General features: G+C 40.9%; 1 protein-coding gene across 4 annotated transcripts in view; it reads left to right on the forward strand.

The window, feature by feature from the left end:
• Nucleotides 1–9,706, forward strand: part of arhgap36 (Rho GTPase activating protein 36) — a 66,401-nt gene that overhangs the window by 12,855 nt on the left and 43,840 nt on the right. The window contains exon 1 of one of the 4 annotated variants that reach the window (XM_061960878.1): nt 8,539–8,646. The exons of the other annotated variants lie outside the window; for them this stretch is intronic. The gene's annotated coding sequence lies outside the window, so the exon portion shown is untranslated. Of the gene's footprint in view, nt 1–8,538; nt 8,647–9,706 lie in introns of those variants that run through there. 4 annotated transcript variants of the gene reach the window in all.

The following is a 9,706-nucleotide window of genomic DNA, read 5'->3' on the forward strand; positions in this document are numbered from 1 at the left end:
AATATTCTTCTTCATAATGTATTAATATATGCTACTTTAAAACTTTTATGCAGAGAAGGAAATCACAACTAAAAAAAATCACTATTTTTTTCATACGGTGTTGATCTGGAAATGTTTGCCTCGGCATTTTGATGGTGTGGGCGGGTGGCACCGAACGGAGATGTTGACATGCGGAGTAAGCACTCTTCATTCTCTAGCTAGTGTGTGTGTGACAATCATTGGTACTTTAACTTTAACTTTAACAGGTGACTTTTCAAATGATGCTACATATTAGCAGTAATACTACTTTTTATAGCAACGCTTTTTCCCCACACTTGAAAAATTACGGTTGTCTGTTCGACATATTCCCACTTGAAGCCAAACCACCGCAAGACGATGGACACCCTGTTGTTTTTTGGGGGAATTAATTATTCCTTCATTTGTTACCAGATTCGTACCTTCTCTCTCTCGTATTACCACTCGCACGGCTACGCTAGCATCACAGCTAACGTTACCCATGCTGCTACCTCTTTACTGCGCGAGGGCGTATACGTATGTGACGTATGTCGTGACAGTATATGACGTGTGTAAGAAGGTGCGCTTGTCTGTCTGTGAGAAGGAGACACAGGAAAGAGCGAGGAGAGCCTGTAGTGTAATGCCAGCAGCTAAAAGCAACTGCGTGAGAACGTATACTCGAATATCACGATATAGTCATTTTCTATATCGCACAGAGACAAACCCGCGATAAATCGCGTGTATCGATATATCCCCCAGCCCTAATTCCAACACACACAAGCGTTTTGTTTTCGTAAAGGGTTGTTGCCAGAAGTCAGACGTGTGCTGCTATGGAAACGGAAATAAATGTGCCGAAGTTTTAGGAGGCCCCCAACTGTGTTCAACCAGTCAGCGTTCGACGGCACAGCCTGCACTCGAAAGGGTTACAGGAACCGTCCAAAAGTCCCGCCGAGCTGGCAGGAGCTAAAAAATGGTCCTGAAGAACTAAATCTACCCCGCAGTGGTGGGCCGTGCGTTTCTCACCTAGGCCTTCAGTGATGTCCTACTTAGTCCGACCTCACCTCTCGAAACACCGTCATTTCATGCTTTTTATTTCTATTTTTATCTATGTTTCTGTTTGTGTGTCATGATTTCATTTCTATTTAAATTTTTTATTATATATTCTTACTTTCTATTTTTATTTTTATACTTTGTAGCACTTTGAGATTTTAACAAATGTAAAGTGTGTTATGAATGCAATTCCATCCATCCATCCATTTTCTACCGCTTATTCCCTTTGGGGTCGTGGGGGGCGCTGGAGCCTATCTCAGCTACAATCGGGCGGAAGGCGGGGTACACCCTGGACAAGTCGCCACCTCATCGCAGTAAATGCAATTCATTATTATTATTATTATTATTATTATTATTTATGTCACCACATGGACACGGCTGGAGATACTATACAGAAACCCACTTGTACACTACTGCGTATTGGATGCTTTCAACAGTGGTCAAAACGGTCTATTTTTCGGCGCATTTACAATGAGGTCTCAACAATGTCAAACCCACTTCAGCAATTAAAACATATGTTATGTGGGACTGTCAAAATTAAAAGAATTGTATAAAACAAATGAAACATGATATAATTAAGAAATTAAATATTTGAACTCACAATTTGTAGCACCCATTCGACGCCGTATAAGCCAGTGATACCGTTCGTAGTTGGTTGTGGTCGGTTGATTCGTGTGAAAGTCACCTAATCAACATTTTCCTCTCCCTCTTTGTGAGTACTGGTGAGTTTTCTGTGGCTTTCTATGGCTCCGGTGCCACTTCCTGTTGTCGCAATTTGTGATTGAATACTCACTTGGGACTACCAGAATCACAGCGTGAGGCCATCTAGAAGGCCTTACTGACTGGCCTTACTGACTGGCCTTACTTATTTTTTAATTTTTCCCCTCCCTCAGGGGGGGGGGCTCGGCGGGGCGGTTGCTGGTTGTTCCATCTCCATCGTTGGGGTCCCTGCGGGTGGGGTGGGTGGTTCCCGTGGCCCTGTGCCTGGGTGGTCCTGCGGCGGCCGGTTTGGGTGGGGTGGCCGGGGGCTGGCCTCGCCGCGCTCTCCGGGGATGGGGGGTGGGCTCGTGGGGGCCCGGTTGCCGGTGGGGCGGGGGCGGTCTTCCCGTCCGGTTGCGGGGAGTCTCTGGGTCCCTCGGGCGGGGCGTCTCGCCTTTCTGCCCGTGTGGGGTGTGGTCTCTCGCTGGCTTGGGGTCTGGCTGTCCCCTGCTTTTCTCGTGCCCTGTCCTCTGCCGGGTGCGTCTGTCTGCGGCCTGCTGCTGGCCCTTGTGGGCGGTACGGTGGGTCGGGCTCTGGGGTTCCTGTCGCTGGCCGGCTTGGCTGCGTGGGGGCGGTGGTCCCTGGTTCCCTGGGCACCACGCCTCCTGTTTGTGGGTTGGGCTCTCGGGGGTGATGGGGCCGTGCTCTGGCTCCCACGCACTCTGGGAGTCGAATGTATTGTACATGCAAATTCACATATGCTCACATACGTACATAGGTACCTACGCTCCCACATACATACACAAATACAGTACATATTTACCTACCTAATGTTCGTACATCCACACGCACATTCAATATACAAACATACACATAAACATACTGTACATATACATTCACTGTACAAACACATATACACATTCTGTACATATACATTCATTGTACAAACACATATACACATTCTGTACATATACAAGTACATATGCATACTTACACTCATGCACATAATCACGTTTCATCAAACATATATTAACGTTGTTGCCCTAGGGTAAACTGGGTGTAACACATGGCACACTGACAAAGCTTAACCTATTGTGACTATAACAATCTACAAGGTTAATGTAGGTTGCTTCTCTTTCTCCCCCTCCATTTTTCTGCATTCTTTCGTATCTCAAGTTATCATTACGTATATGTATTGTTGCATTTAAACAACTGTATTGTTGATAATAAAGGTAAATTATTGGTATTGTTCATTATCAATAGCGCTATTTCTATTGGTATTTGTATTGATCCATTTGTAGTGTAATAATGCTCATTGTCATTTCTGTATTATTTTTTATTTTTCGCTAACTGCTTATTTGCTATTACTTTTACCATCATATTTGTACATGTCATATTTGCTGATGTTGCTCTATTGTTGTTGTTGTTTGCTGTTGTTGTTTTTGTCTCTCTGTCTAATCCCCCTCTTGTCCCCACAATTTCCCCCTCTGTCTTCTTTTTTTTTCTCTTTCTATCCCCTCCTGCTCCGGCCCGGCTGCACTAAATGATAATATAAATACATTTAATAAAGTCAAATACAAATAAGGCAACAAGAGAAGTATCCTACACTTCTCTTTTGTAAAGTAAATCTGAACAGCCGACATGGGCATCTACATCAACTATATGATTTGCCTGAGAAGCTGGACAGGACATAAAAAAAATAAAATAAAATAGAAAAATAGAAGGCCTGACTGACAACAACTCGTAATCTGATTGGCTATTGCAACTGTTTATCACGTCTATGTCCCCGTTCACATACAGTGCACTGACGCCCGCATTGTTGATTCTGAAGGCCACGGGCAGATTTCGTACAGCATGGCAACATAAGCTAGCTGAATTCTGATTGAATACAAACTAAAACTAAAAACAACAGCCCTGGAAAGAGCATAATATGACATGAAGAGAAAATGAATCATTTTAGATATTTAGGGAAGTTAAATCAAAAATTACTTTTACCTTTAATTATGATCATGATTTCTGGTTAGGGCAGCACGGTGGAGGGGGTTAGTGTATGTGCCTCACAATACGAAGGTCCTGAGTTCAATCCCGGGCTTGGGATCTTTCTGTGTGGAGTTTGCACGTTCTCCCAGTGACTGCGTGGGTTCCCTCCGGGTACTCCGGCTTCCTCCCACCTCCAAAAACATTGCACATGGGGATAGGTTGATTGGCAACACTAAATTGGCCCTAGTGTGTGAATGTTGTCTGTCTATCTGTGTTGGCCCTACGATGAGGTGGCAATTTGTCCAGGGTGTACCCCGCCTTTCGCCCGAATGCAGCTGAGATAGGCTCCAGCACCCCCCGCGGCCCCGAAAGGGACAAGCGGTAGAAAATAGATGGATGGATGGATGGGTTTCTGGTTATGTTAGGCCAGCAGAGAAGGCCTTGCTGGCCGTGACGGCAGACCACTGCTACCCTGGGTAATTTTTGGTGGAAACAAACAAACTTTATTTACCTGCGGTGGAAAAGGGCCTTATAACAATATCACCACAATGTATAGATAAGACATAATTATCTTGCTATTCACTATATTTAGACAATATTGGATGTGTGTTGATTTATTTTCAGTGAATAGTACTCTAAATCTATACTGCTATACACGCTGTACACTGACTACTCTTAAGTATATTCTTGTTTTCTTTTTATAGTGTTATGCCTTGACAAGGTATACCGTAGTATAGTGAAATTGCTTGCTCAAAAGTGAGGGGTGTACTTACCTTAGTGAGGTACCTTAAACATGCAATCGAATGACATTTAACCGCTCGCAAGTCAAACCAACGCATGTCGTGTTCCTGAACGCCTCACCAGCCTCACTGATGACATAAGCACATATTCCACGCATGGAGATGCTCTGAAAAGTCCATGTCTTGACATAATGATCGGCCCATGTTGCAGTACTCACGTTGGCCAACAGAGCACAGTGTTGTCTCACCAAGTACACTAAGGCAGCACACGTTCTTCTGTATTATGGAGTGTGTGTGTGTGTGTGTGTGTGTGTGTGTGTGTGTGTGTGTGTGTGTGTGTGTGTGTGTGTGTGTGTGTGTGTGTGTGTGTGTGTGTGTGTGTTGTGTGTGTGTGTGTCATCCATCCTGTTTTTTAAGCAGACAGGCCGAGTCAGCACACATGCGCAGGGTAAATATGCGATTATTTCACCTTTTGACACGGAAATGTATGGCGGCGTCCTGCGGTCAAGGATGACAAGAAAAAACCTGGAAGAGGATGACACACACACACACACACACACACACACACACGCAAGTACCATGGGGTTAATGGAAAAGAGGAGTGTGAGGTCAAAAAGTCAAGATTTTTCCTGTTATAAGCACATTTGGTTGTTATGCAACACCCTTTCCTTTGAGTTGTAATATTCTGCTTGTCAATCAGAATAGCACATTCTGTTAACGCTCATTAGCATACATGCTAACAAGCATGTGAAGCTTGTTGTCTTCTGTTTGCTACTCGCTCAAATGTCCCCAGTTGCAGTATTTTCCGCCAGTTTTAAACTGCTTTTAGTAACACTAGGAACACACCATTTTGTGAGTCGGTTGCTTTAATGCTAACAAGCACCAAGAAGCACTAATGTGGAGGACACGAACGTTAGCAACACTAGCATAGCGATGTGAGCGACTGTGAGCGTCGCACTCACGTTTTAACAGCAACATCAGGCTAGGTTAGCCTATTTGAAATACTAAATGATCAAACTGACAGCTCCCACGTGTCATGATCCGTTACCCGGATCATGACATGATTTATGTTAGTTATGTTTCTGTTTTAGTCTGTTTCCTGGGTGCACCCTCTTCCCCTGTTTACTGTTGGTTTCCATGGGCACTGATTCTCCTCACCTGTCTTAGTTTTGCAATTAGTGTTCCCACCAGGTGTTTTGGTTAATCACTCCCCTTTATAGTTTCCTGTCACCCAGCAGTAGTTGCTGGTTCAATGTTTGCTAAAGGCAACATTTACGTTCTCCTGTTTTTTCTCCTTGCTGCATGTAGTAAGTTTGTACATACTAGCATTCCTTGTTTTTTCACCCTTGGTAACATTTTGTGTTTTTAGCTCCATGTTTGCTAGTATCCTCAGTTTGTATTTTTGATCCTGCCTTAAAATAATCAAATATACTTCATCTTACCTCCACAATACTCCTGCTTGTCTTCTGTATTGGAAGGAACGCTACCAGCGCAGCTATGCGCCCCCCAAGACGTAACACCACGTCTAGAGCTGACTGTCGAGCTTTATTTTAAAACATGTAGCGAAGCCTGCCTTTTTATTTTTTTAACAAAGTAGTAGGCTCATCTTGTTAGGGACGGAGCTTGTCATGAGGAAAGAGGTTTTTCCTTCATTAGTTTAAAACAGGGGTGTCAAACATACGGATCAGGCCCGCGAATAGGTTGTATGCGGCCCGCGGGATGAGTTTGTTACGTATAAAAATTTGCCGACATTTAAAATGAAAAAAAAAAAATGCTGTTCTACATGTGTCCACTAGATGTCGCAATAGCAGTTTTTTGTATCTTTGTAGAATATGCTACATATGTAAAAAAAAACACACAAAAAAAACACATGATGGTAGTGCACCAGTCGAGGAAAATGAGCAAACTACATAAATAATAGGGCTGTGAATCTTTGGGTGTCCCACGATTTGATTCAATATTGATTCTTGGGGTCATGATTCGATTCAAAATCGATTTTTTTTTCAATTCAACTCGATTCTCGATTCAAAAACGATTTTTTTTCCCGATTCAAAACGATTCTCTATTCATTCAATACATAGGATTTCAGCAGGATCTACCCCAGTCTGCTGACATGCAAGCAGAGTAGTAGATTTTTGTAAAAAGCTTTTATAATTGTAAAGGACAATGTTTTATCAACTGATTGCAATAATGTAAATTTGTTTTAACTATTAAATGAACCAAAAATATGACTTATTTTATCTTTGTGAAAATATTGGACACAGTGTGTTGTCAAGCTTATGGGATGTGATGCAAGTGTAAGCCACTGTGACACTATTGTTCTTTTTTTTAATTTTTTTTATAAATGTCTAATGATAATGTCAATGAGGGATTTTTAATCACTGCTATGTTGAAATTGTTACTAATATTGATACTGTTGTTGATGATATTCATTTTTGTTTCACTACTTTTGGTTTGTTCTGTGTGGTGTTTGTGTCTCCTCAATTGCTCTGTTTATTGCAGTTCTGAGTGTTGCTGGGTCGGGTTTGGTTTTGGAATTGGATTGCATTGTTATGGTATTGCTGTGTATTATTTTGTTGGCTTGATTAATAAAAAATAATAAAATTACAAATAAAATAAAAAAACAAAACAAAAAACGATTTTTTAATAATGAGAATCGATTCTGAATCGCACAACATGAGAATCGCGATTCAAATTCGAATCGATTTTTTCCCCACATCCCTAATAAATAACATCCTGTAATTTGATTTTGATATTATTTTTTTATCTTGATAAATTGAAAATTAACACCAATGAGTTGACTGATGAACATTATCACATAATTTATTCAGAAAGTATAAATAACAACAAATAAAGATAGAATACTATTAACCCTGACATGTAAGTGTAAAAACAACAACAACAACAACATTATGATTTGTGTAACGACGAGGTCGCATCGTGATGCAGGTGTTGTTCTCCCATGCAGACGGCTTCGGACACAGCTTGCAGGTAGGAATATGATTTATTTAAAATATAAATCATACGATGAATAAACAAAAGACATGCACGTAGCACAAAAGGCAAAAACAAAAGGGCTAGCGTGGGAGCTAGCAAGTCAAAATAGCCTAGCGTGAAAACCAGCAGCTAAAGAACAGGAAATAATCGTCGTCATCAGTTGTGTAAGAACAAACTAGGAAGCCAGACCGAGTGAGGCCAGAGCAAAGACTAAATAGCCCTCTGATTAGCGCCCGGGCAACAGGTGCGCATCCCAAACACTAACCAGAGGCAGGTGTGTATAATCTGCCGTCATGGCAACTGAAACAAACGAAACTCAAGGTGCTGAAAATACATGTGACTCAAACATAAACAAACTATGATCCGGGCAGCGGATCATAGCAATTTGTACATTTTCAGAATGTGCTTGTTCTATTTTTAAACAAAGAAAACAATCTGAAGTTGTCTTTATTTTTAAGTTATCGTGCCGTGATTTTACCAGTCCGACCCACTTGGGAGTAGATTTTTCTCCCTGTGGCCCCCGACCTAAATTGAGTTTGACACCCCTGATTTAAAAGCTGCAGATAATTATTTATTTTTTTCATTTCGTGCTCATAAACAGGCTCGAGGGACACATTACTCTGTTGAACTTTATTAAAAAGTAACTTTTGTACAATAGGTGATATAGAGCCCTATATAAAGAAGCTGTCTATGCATGTTTCCATACACACGTGCAGTGCATTGCTGTCTTTAATTGCCACTGTCTATGTGTTGTGTTATTGCATTCATAAGGTCGAGACATGCTCATCTTCAACTCTCTTGCGCTCTCTCAGCGTCCTTTTTATAGCGTGTTTAGCCAGTCTTTTAATCCCCTTCATCCCTCCTTCTTCTCCTCAGATGCCCCCCTTTTTCCATTCATATACAATTTTAGTGTGTATAATTCCTATATCTCCATCATGTCTGCCACTACAGCCTCTCCTCCTCCTTCCTTGTGTTGATGTTCTCCAGCTCCGAGAAGTCTCAACATGCACTCCTCCTTCTTGTAATCCAACTCATTCCTCAGCACCTCCCTCCTGCCTTTTCCCCTGCCGCGCTCATTCCTCATGCTTTCCACACTCACTCCAACTTCTCATTCGGCTCCATGGGGTCAGGATAGTATTGTGTTGAGGGATTCTATTTTTGCAAGGAAAGTACATCCAGATTCCAGGTATAGTTTGTGCGCGTGTGTGTGCGTGCATGTGTGTGTGCGTGTGTGTGTGTGTGTGTGTGTGTTTGTTTGTGTGTGTTATGGCTCCACTGGTTTATTTCGGAACCGTCACAATAATAATAACTGACAGATGACATGTTATGCATTACAAGAATAGAAACCCTTTTGAATAGAGTTGTCCGATAATATCGGCCTGCCGATATTATCGGCCGATAAATGCGTTAATATATAATATCGGAAATGATCGGTATCGTTTTTTTATTATCTGTATCGGTTTTTATTTTTATTTTTAATTTTTTTATTAAATCAACATAAAAAACACAAGTTACACTTACAATTAGTGCACCAACCCAAAAAAACATCCCTCCCCCATTCACACTTATTCACACTCATTCACACAAAAGGGTTGTTTCTTTCTGTTATTAATATTCTGGTTCCTACATTATATATCAATATATATCAATACAGTCTGCAAGGGATACAGTCCGTAAGCACACATTATTGTGCGTGCTGCTGGTCCACTAATAGTACTAACCTTTAACAGTTAATTTGACTCATTTTCATTAATTACTAGTTTCAATGTAACTGTTTTTATATTGTTTTACTTTCATTTTTATTCAAGAAAATGTTTTTAATTTATTTATCTTATTTTATTTTATAATTTTTTTTTAAAGTATCTTTTCTTCACCATACCTGGTTGTCCAAATTAGGCATAATAATGCGTTAATTCCACGACTGCATATATCGGTTGATATCGGTATCGGTAATTAAAGAGTTGGACAATATCGGATTATCGGATATCGGCAAAAAGCCATTATCGGACATCCCTACGTTTGAATATCTTATTACTATTACTTGCATGTGTATAGCATAAACAGGGTACAGATAACTTCCATTTGTTGATAGTTTATTAAAACATGTTTTTTTTTCCTTTTCTTCAGAGACGAAATAAAACACACTATAGGATTATAGAACATATTCTTGGTTTGATTGATTGAGACTTTTATTAGTAGGTTGCACAGTGAAGTACATATTCCGTACAATTGACCACTAAATGGTA

Source organism: Nerophis lumbriciformis, linkage group LG05 (assembly GCF_033978685.3).
Source record: "Nerophis lumbriciformis linkage group LG05, RoL_Nlum_v2.1, whole genome shotgun sequence".
Classification (NCBI taxonomy): domain Eukaryota; kingdom Metazoa; phylum Chordata; class Actinopteri; order Syngnathiformes; family Syngnathidae; genus Nerophis; species Nerophis lumbriciformis.